Source organism: Oncorhynchus masou, chromosome 13, assembly GCF_036934945.1.
Source record: "Oncorhynchus masou masou isolate Uvic2021 chromosome 13, UVic_Omas_1.1, whole genome shotgun sequence".
Lineage (NCBI taxonomy): Eukaryota > Metazoa > Chordata > Actinopteri > Salmoniformes > Salmonidae > Oncorhynchus > Oncorhynchus masou.
Window position 1 is genome coordinate 3,905,861 of NC_088224.1, and position 10,292 is coordinate 3,916,152.

Below are 10,292 nucleotides of genomic sequence, written 5' to 3' on the forward strand. Positions count from 1 at the left end.
CTAGTCCTATATAATGACCTGGTCCTATATAATGACCTGGTCCTAGTCCTATATAATGTTCTAGTCCTATATAATGACCTGGTCCTATATAATGACCTGGTCCTAGTCCTATATAATGTTCTAGTCATATATTGACCTGGTCCTATATAATGACCTGGTCCTATATAATGACCTGGTCCTATATAATGACCTAGTCCTATATAATGACCTGGTCCTATATAATGACCTGGTCCTATATAATGACCTGGTCCTATATAATGGCCTGGTCCTATATAATGACCTGGTCCTAATCCTATATAATGACCTGGTCCTATATAATGACCTGGTCCTATATAATGACCTGGTCCTAGTCCTATATAATGACCTGGTCCTATATAATGGCCTGGTCCTATATAATGACCTGGTCCTATATAATGACCTAGTCCTATATAATGACCTGGTCCTATATAATGACCTGGTCCTATATAATGGCCTGGTCCTATATAATGACCTGGTCCTAGTCCTATATAATGACCTGGTCCTATATAATGACCTGGTCCTATATAATGACCTGGTCCTAGTCCTATATAATGACCTGGTCCTATATAATGGCCTGGTCCTATATAATGACCTAGTCCTATATAATGACCTGGTCCTATATAATGACCTGGTCCTAAATAATGACCTGGTCCTAGTCCTATATAATGACCTGGTCCTATATAATGGCCTGGTCCTATATAATGACCTGGTCCTAGTCCTATATAATGACCTGGTCCTATATAATGACCTGGTCCTATATAATGACCTGGTCGTATATAATGACCTGGTCCTAGTCCTATATAATGACCTGGTCCTTTATAATGGCCTGGTCCTATATAATGACCTGGTCCTAGTCCTATATAATGACCTGGTCCTATATAATGACCTGGTCCTATATAATGACCTGGTCCTATATAATGACCTGGTCCTAAATAATGACCTGGTCCTATATAATGTCCTAGTCCTATATAATGTCCTGGTCCTAGTCCTATATTATGTCCTAGTCCTATATAATGACCTGGTCCTATATAATGACCTGGTCCTATATAATGACCTGGTCCTAGTCCTATATAATGACCTGGTCCTATATAATGACCTGGTCCTATATAATGACCTGGTCCTAGTCCTATATAATGTTCTGGTCCAATATAATGACCTGGTACTATATAATGACCTGGTCCTATATAATGACCTGGTCCTATATAATGACCTGGTCCTATATAATGACCTGGTCCTAGTCCTATATAATGTTCTGGTCCTATATAATGACCTGGTCCTATATAATGACCTGGTCCTATATAATGACCTGGTCCTAGTCCTATATAATGACCTGGTCCTATATAATGACCTAGTCCTATATAATGACCTGGTCCTATAAAATGACCTGGTCCTATATAATGACCTGGTCCTAGTCCTATATAATGACCTGGTCCTATATAATGACCTAGTCCTATATAATGACCTGGTCCTATATAATGACCTGGTCCTATATAATGACCTGGTCCTAGTCCTATATAATGACCTAGTCCTATATAATGACCTGGTCCTAGTCCTATATAATGACCTAGTCCTATATAATGACCTGGTCCTAGTCCTATTTAATGACCTAGTCCTATATAATGACCTGGTCCTAGTCCTATATAATGACCTAGTCCTATATAATGACCTGGTCCTAGTCCTATATAATGGCCTGGTCCTATATAATGACCTGGTCCTATATAATGTTCTGGTGCTATATAATGACCTGGTCCTATATAATGTCCTAGTCCTATATAATGACCTGGTCCTATATAATGTTCTGGTGCTATATAATGGCCTGGTCCTATATAATGACCTGGTCCTAGTCCTATATAATGACCTGGTCCTATATAATGACCTGGTCCTATATAATGTTCTGGTGCTATATAATGACCTGGTCCTATATAATGTCCTAGTCCTATATAATGACCTGGTCCTATATAATGACCTGGTCCTATATAATGACCTGGTCCTATATTATGTCCTGGTCCTAGTCCTATATAATGTTCTGGTCCTATATAATGACATGGTCCTAGTCCTATATAATGACCTGGTCCTATATAATGACCTGGTCCTATATAATGACCTGGTCCTATATAATGACCTGGTCCTATTCCTATATAATGACCTTGTCCTATATAATGACCTGGTCCTATATAATGACCTGGTCCTATATAATGACCTGGTCCTATATAATGACCTGGTCCTAGTCCTATATAATGACCTGGTCCTATATAATGTCCTGGTCCTATATAATGACCTGGTCCTAGTCCTATATAATGACCTGGTCCTATATAATGACCTGGTCCTATATAATGACCTTGTCATATATAATGTCCTGGTCCTATATAATGACCTGGTCCTATATAATGACCTGGTCCTATATAATGACCTGGTCCTAGTCCTATATAATGACCTGGTCCTATATAATGACCTGGTCCTATATAATGACCTGGTCCTAGTCCTATATAATGACCTGGTCCTATATAATGTCCTGGTCCTATATAATGACCTGGTCCTATATAATGACCTGGTCCTATATAATGACCTGGTCCTATATAATGACCTGGTCCTAGTCCTATATAATGACCTGGTCCTAGTCCTATATAATGACCTGGTCCTATATAATGACCTGGTCCTATATAATGACCTGGTCCTATATAATGACCTGGTCCTATATAATAACCTTGTTTCCTTCGTTGGTCAAACACAACCATGTTGTTAAAGAAAGAACAAAACAGAGCTGAGAGATACTTCAAAGGAAACATATGCTTTAATCTTTGAGTCTTCTTGGAAAAGTATCTGTGTTTTTTCTCCTGTAATGACTGGGGGGGTGGAGGGAGATATATATATATAGATAGGGGGGTGGAGGGAGAGATCGAGAGAGGGAGATAAAGAGAGGGAGATATATATATATATGGGAGGGTGGAGGGAGAGATCGAGGGAGAGAGAGAGAGGGAGATATATATATATAGAGAGAGGGAGAGAGAGAGAGAGAGAGAGAGAGAGAGAGAGAGTGTGTGTGGACCTCTTGCTGGGGAATGGTGCACCTGCACATTTTCTGTTCAGAAATTAACATCTGAGTGAATAAGTTGCAGGGAAACTGTGGTGTTAGATGTGTTAGGTGGTAAGAGCATGAACAACCTTTAAAAAATACAATTTTCCTTTGATGTTTTTTCAGTTGGGTTAGATACTGTACTGTACTGTGGTGTTAGGTACTGTACTGTATTAGGTACTGTAGTGTTAGGGTTAGGTACTGTACTGTGTTAGGTACTGTACTGTATTAGGTACTGTAGTGTTAGGGTTAGGTACTGTACTGTGGTGTTAGGGTTAGGTACTGTACTGTGGTGTTAGGGTTAGGTACTGTACTGTGGTGTTAGGGTTAGGTACTGTACTGTAGTGTTAGGGTTAGGTACTGTACTGTGGTGTTAGGGTTAGGTACTGTACTGTAGTGTTAGGGTTAGGTACTGTACTGTGGTGTTAGGGTTAGGTACTGTACTGTTAGTGTTAGGGTTAGGTACTGTACTGTGGTGTTAGGGTTAGGTACTGTAGTGTTAGGGTTAGGTACTGTACTGTGGTGTTAGGGTTAGGTACTGTACTGTACTGTTAGGGTTAGGTACTGTAGTGTGGTGTTAGGGTTAGGTACTGTACTGTGGTGTTAGTGTTAGGTACTGTAGTGTTAGGGTTAGGTACTGTAGTGTTAGGGTTAGGTACTGTACTGTTAGGGTTAGGTACTGTACTGTAGTGTTAGGGTTAGGTACTGTACTGTTAGGGTTAGGTACTGTAGTGTGGTGTTAGGGTTAGGTACTGTACTGTACTGTTAGGGTTAGGTACTGTACTGTTAGGGTTAGGTACTGTACTGTTAGTGTTAGGTACTGTAGTGTGGTGTTAGGGTTAGGTACTGTACTGTTAGGGTTAGGTACTGTACTGTTAGGGTTAGGTACTGTACTGTTAGTGTTAGGTACTGTAGTGTGGTGTTAGGGTTAGGTACTGTACTGTACTGTTAGGGTTAGGTACTGTACTGTTAGGGTTAGGTACTGTACTGTACTGTTAGGGTTAGGTACTGTACTGTACTGTTAGGGTTAGGTACTGTACTGTTAGGGTTAGGTACTGTACTGTTAGGGTTAGGTACTGTACTGTTAGGGTTAGGTACTGTACTGTAGTGTTAGGGTTAGGTACTGTAGTGTTAGGGTTAGGTACTGTAGTGTAGTGTTAGGGTTAGGTACTGTACTGTTAGGGTTAGGTACTGTACTGTAGTGTTAGGGTTAGGTACTGTACTGTTAGGGTTAGGTACTGTACTGTACTGTTAGGGTTAGGTACTGTAGTGTTAGGGTTAGGTACTGTACTGTAGTGTTAGGGTTAGGTACTGTACTGTTAGGGTTAGGTACTGTACTGTACTGTTAGGGTTAGGTACTGTAGTGTTAGGGTTAGGTACTGTACTGTACTGTTAGGGTTAGGTACTGTACTGTTAGGGTTAGGTACTGTACTGTTAGGGTTAGGTACTGTACTGTAGTGTTAGGGTTAGGTACTGTACTGTAGTGTTAGGGTTAGGTACTGTACTGTTAGGGTTAGGTACTGTACTGTTAGTGTTAGGTACTGTAGTGTGGTGTTAGGGTTAGGTACTGTACTGTACTGTTAGGGTTAGGTACTGTACTGTTAGGGTTAGGTACTGTACTGTAGTGTTAGGGTTAGGTACTGTAGTGTTAGGGTTAGGTACTGTAGTGTAGTGTTAGGGTTAGGTACTGTACTGTTAGGGTTAGGTACTGTACTGTAGTGTTAGGGTTAGGTACTGTACTGTTAGGGTTAGGTACTGTACTGTACTGTTAGGGTTAGGTACTGTAGTGTTAGGGTTAGGTACTGTACTGTAGTGTTAGGGTTAGGTACTGTACTGTTAGGGTTAGGTACTGTACTGTACTGTTAGGGTTAGGTACTGTAGTGTTAGGGTTAGGTACTGTACTGTACTGTTAGGGTTAGGTACTGTAGTGTTAGGGTTAGGTACTGTACTGTTAGGGTTAGGTACTGTACTGTTAGGGTTAGGTACTGTACTGTAGTGTTAGGGTTAGGTACTGTACTGTAGTGTTAGGGTTAGGTACTGTACTGTAGTGTTAGGGTTAGGTACTGTACTGTTAGGGTTAGGTACTGTACTGTGGTGTTAGGGTTAGGTACTGTAGTGTGGTGTTAGGGTTAGGTACTGTACTGTAGTGTTAGGGTTAGGTACTGTACTGTTAGGGTTAGGTACTGTACTGTACTGTTAGGGTTAGGTACTGTAGTGTTAGGGTTAGGTACTGTACTGTTAGGGTTAGGTACTGTACTGTACTGTTAGGGTTAGGTACTGTACTGTAGTGTTAGGGTTAGGTACTGTACTGTGGTGTTAGGGTTAGGTACTGTACTGTACTGTTAGGGTTAGGTACTGTAGTGTGGTGTTAGGGTTAGGTACTGTACTGTGGTGTTAGGGTTAGGTACTGTAGTGTTAGGGTTAGGTACTGTACTGTTAGGGTTAGGTACTGTACTGTGGTGTTAGGGTTAGGTACTGTACTGTGGTGTTAGGGTTAGGTACTGTACTGTGGTGTTAGGGTTAGGTACTGTACTGTACTGTTAGGGTTAGGTACTGTACTGTGGTGTTAGGGTTAGGTACTGTACTGTAGTGTTAGGGTTAGGTACTGTACTGTTAGGGTTAGGTACTGTAGTGTGGTGTTAGGGTTAGGTACTGTACTGTTAGGGTTAGGTACTGTACTGTTAGTGTTAGGGTTAGGTACTGTACTGTAGTGTGGTGTTAGGGTTAGGTACTGTACTGTGGTGTTAGTGTTAGGTACTGTAGTGTTAGGGTTAGGTACTGTAGTGTTAGGGTTAGGTACTGTACTGTTAGGGTTAGGTACTGTACTGTGGTGTTAGGGTTAGGTACTGTACTGTGGTGTTAGTGTTAGGGTTAGGTACTGTAGTGTTAGGGTTAGGTACTGTACTGTTAGGGTTAGGTACTGTACTGTAGTGTTAGGGTTAGGTACTGTACTGTGGTGTTAGGGTTAGGTACTGTACTGTGGTGTTAGGGTTAGGTACTGTACTGTGGTGTTAGGGTTAGGTACTGTACTGTGGTGTTAGGGTTAGGTACTGTACTGTTAGTGTTAGGGTTAGGTACTGTACTGTACTGTTAGGGTTAGGTACTGTACTGTGGTGTTAGTGTTAGGGTTAGGTACTGTAGTGTTAGGGTTAGGTACTGTACTGTTAGGGTTAGGTACTGTACTGTGGTGTTAGGGTTAGGTACTGTACTGTGGTGTTAGGGTTAGGTACTGTACTGTACTGTTAGGGTTAGGTACTGTACTGTGGTGTTAGGGTTAGGTACTGTACTGTTAGGGTTAGGTACTGTACTGTAGTGTTAGGGTTAGGTACTGTACTGTGGTGTTAGGGTTAGGTACTGTACTGTTAGGGTTAGGTACTGTACTGTGGTGTTAGGGTTAGGTACTGTACTGTGGTGTTAGGGTTAGGTACTGTACTGTACTGTTAGGGTTAGGTACTGTACTGTGGTGTTAGGGTTAGGTACTGTACTGTGGTGTTAGGGTTAGGTACTGTACTGTTAGGGTTAGGTACTGTACTGTGGTGTTAGGGTTAGGTACTGTACTGTAGTGTTAGGGTTAGGTACTGTGGTGTTAGGGTTAGGTACTGTACTGTAGTGTTAGGGTTAGGTACTGTACTGTACTGTTAGGGTTAGGTACTGTACTGTTAGTGTTAGGTACTGTACTGTTAGGGTTAGGTACTGTACTGTGGTGTTAGGGTTAGGTACTGTACTGTGGTGTTAGGGTTAGGTACTGTACTGTACTGTTAGGGTTAGGTACTGTAGTGTTAGGGTTAGGTACTGTACTGTGGTGTTAGGGTTAGGTACTGTGGTGTTAGGGTTAGGTACTGTACTGTACTGTTAGGGTTAGGTACTGTACTGTGGTGTTAGGGTTAGGTACTGTACTGTGTGGTGTTAGGGTTAGGTACTGTACTGTGGTGTTAGGGTTAGGTACTGTACTGTACTGTTAGGGTTAGGTACTGTAGTGTTAGGGTTAGGTACTGTACTGTAGTGTTAGGGTTAGGTACTGTGGTGTTAGGGTTAGGTACTGTACTGTGGTGTTAGGGTTAGGTACTGTACTGTGGTGTTAGGGTTAGGTACTGTACTGTGTGGTGTTAGGGTTAGGTACTGTACTGTGGTGTTAGGGTTAGGTACTGTACTGTTAGGGTTAGGTACTGTACTGTGGTGTTAGGGTTAGGTACTGTACTGTGTGGTGTTAGGTACTGTACTGTTAGGGTTAGGTACTGTACTGTAGTGTTAGGGTTAGGTACTGTACTGTTAGGGTTAGGTACTGTACTGTTAGGGTTAGGTACTGTACTGTGGTGTTAGGGTTAGGTTCTGTACTGTGGTGTTAGGGTTAGGTACTGTACTGTTAGGGTTAGGTACTGTACTGTACTGTTAGGGTTAGGTACTGTACTGTGGTGTTAGGGTTAGGTACTGTACTGTGGTGTTAGGGTTAGGTACTGTACTGTGGTGTTAGGGTTAGGTACTGTACTGTAGTGTTAGGGTTAGGTACTGTACTGTAGTGTTAGGGTTAGGTACTGTACTGTTAGGGTTAGGTACTGTACTGTAGTGTTAGGGTTAGGTACTGTACTGTTAGGGTTAGGTACTGTACTGTGGTGTTAGGGTTAGGTACTGTAGTGTGGTGTTAGGGTTAGGTACTGTACTGTACTGTTAGGGTTAGGTACTGTACTGTGGTGTTAGGGTTAGGTACTGTAGTGTTAGGGTTAGGTACTGTACTGTACTGTTAGGGTTAGGTACTGTACTGTGGTGTTAGGGTTAGGTACTGTACTGTAGTGTTAGGGTTAGGTACTGTACTGTACTGTTAGGGTTAGGTACTGTACTGTAGTGTTAGGGTTAGGTACTGTACTGTTAGGGTTAGGTACTGTACTGTAGTGTTAGGGTTAGGTACTGTAGTGTTAGGGTTAGGTACTGTACTGTGGTGTTAGTGTTAGGTACTGTACTGTGGTTTTAGGGTTAGGTACTGTACTGTAGTGTTAGGGTTAGGTACTGTACTGTAGTGTTAGGGTTAGGTACTGTACTGTACTGTTAGGGTTAGGTACTGTACTGTGGTGTTAGGGTTAGGTACTGTACTGTTAGGGTTAGGTACTGTACTGTACTGTTAGTGTTAGGTACTGTACTGTGGTGTTAGGGTTAGGTACTGTACTGTAGTGTTAGGGTTAGGTACTGTACTGTTAGGGTTAGGTACTGTACTGTACTGTTAGTGTTAGGTACTGTACTGTGGTGTTAGGGTTAGGTACTGTACTGTAGTGTTAGGGTTAGGTACTGTACTGTAGTGTTAGGGTTAGGTACTGTACTGTACTGTTAGGGTTAGGTACTGTACTGTGGTGTTAGGGTTAGGTACTGTACTGTGTGGTGTTAGGGTTAGGTACTGTACTGTAGTGTTAGGGTTAGGTACTGTACTGTTAGGGTTAGGTACTGTACTGTGGTGTTAGGGTTAGGTACTGTGCTGCGCTGTTAGGGTTAGGTACTGTACTGTAGTGTTAGGGTTAGGTACTGTACTGTAGTGTTAGGGTTAGGTACTGTACTGTGGTGTTAGGGTTAGGTACTGTACTGTGGTGTTAGTGTTAGGTACTGTACTGTTAGGGTTAGGTACTGTACTGTGGTGTTAGGGTTAGGTACTGTACTGTGGTGTTAGGGTTAGGTAATGTACTGTGGTGTTAGGGTTAGGTACTGTGCTGCGCTGTTAGGGTTAGGTACTGTACTGTGTGGTGTTAGGGTTAGGTACTGTAGTGTTAGGGTTAGGTACTGTACTGTGTGGTGTTAGGGTTAGGTTCTGTACTGTGGTGTTAGGGTTAGGTACTGTACTGTGGTGTTAGTGTTAGGTACTGTAGTGTTAGGGTTAGGTACTGTACTGTGTGGTGTTAGGGTTAGGTACTGTAGTGTTAGGGTTAGATACTGTACTGTGGTGTTAGGGTTAGGTACTGTACTGTGGTGTTAGGGTTAGGTACTGTACTGTGTGGTGTTAGGGTTAGGTACTGTACTGTTAGGGTTAGGTACTGTACTGTACTGTTAGGGTTAGGTACTGTACTGTGTGGTGTTAGGGTTAGGTACTGTACTGTACTGTTAGGGTTAGGTACTGTACTGTGGTGTTAGGGTTAGGTACTGTACTGTGTGGTGTTAGGGTTAGGTACTGTACTGTACTGTTAGGGTTAGGTACTGTACTGTGGTGTTAGGGTTAGGTACTGTAGTGTGGTGTTAGGGTTAGGTACTGTACTGTGGTGTTAGGGTTAGGTACTGTACTGTGGTGTTAGTGTTAGGTACTGTACTGTACTGTTAGGGTTAGGTTCTGTACTGTGGTGTTAGGGTTAGGTACTGTACTGTTAGGGTTAGGTACTGTACTGTAGTGTTAGGGTTAGGTACTGTACTGTGGTGTTAGGGTTAGGTACTGTACTGTAGTGTTAGGGTTAGGTACTGTACTGTGGTGTTAGGGTTAGGTACTGTACTGTGGTGTTAGGGTTAGGTACTGTACTGTACTGTTAGGGTTAGGTACTGTACTGTGGTGTTAGGGTTAGGTACTGTACTGTTAGGGTTAGGTACTGTACTGTACTGTTAGGGTTAGGTTCTGTACTGTGGTGTTAGGGTTAGGTACTGTAGTGTGGTGTTAGGGTTAGGTACTGTACTGTGGTGTTAGGGTTAGGTACTGTACTGTGGTGTTAGTGTTAGGTACTGTACTGTTAGGGTTAGGTACTGTACTGTAGTGTTAGGGTTAGGTACTGTACTGTGGTGTTAGGGTTAGGTACTGTACTGTGGTGTTAGGGTTAGGTACTGTACTGTACTGTTAGGGTTAGGTACTGTACTGTGGTGTTAGGGTTAGGTACTGTACTGTGTGGTGTTAGGGTTAGGTACTGTACTGTTAGGGTTAGGTACTGTACTGTAGTGTTAGGGTTAGGTACTGTACTGTGGTGTTAGGGTTAGGTACTGTACTGTGGTGTTAGGGTTAGGTACTGTACTGTACTGTTAGGGTTAGGTACTGTACTGTAGTGTTAGGGTTAGGTACTGTACTGTGGTGTTAGGGTTAGGTACTGTACTGTTAGGGTTAGGTACTGTACTGTAGTGTTAGGGTTAGGTACTGTACTGTACTGTTAGGGTTAGGTACTGTACTGTACTGTTAGGGTTAGGTACTGTACTGTGGTGTTAGGGTTAGGTACTGTACTGTACTGTTAGGGTTAGGTACTGTACTGTGGTG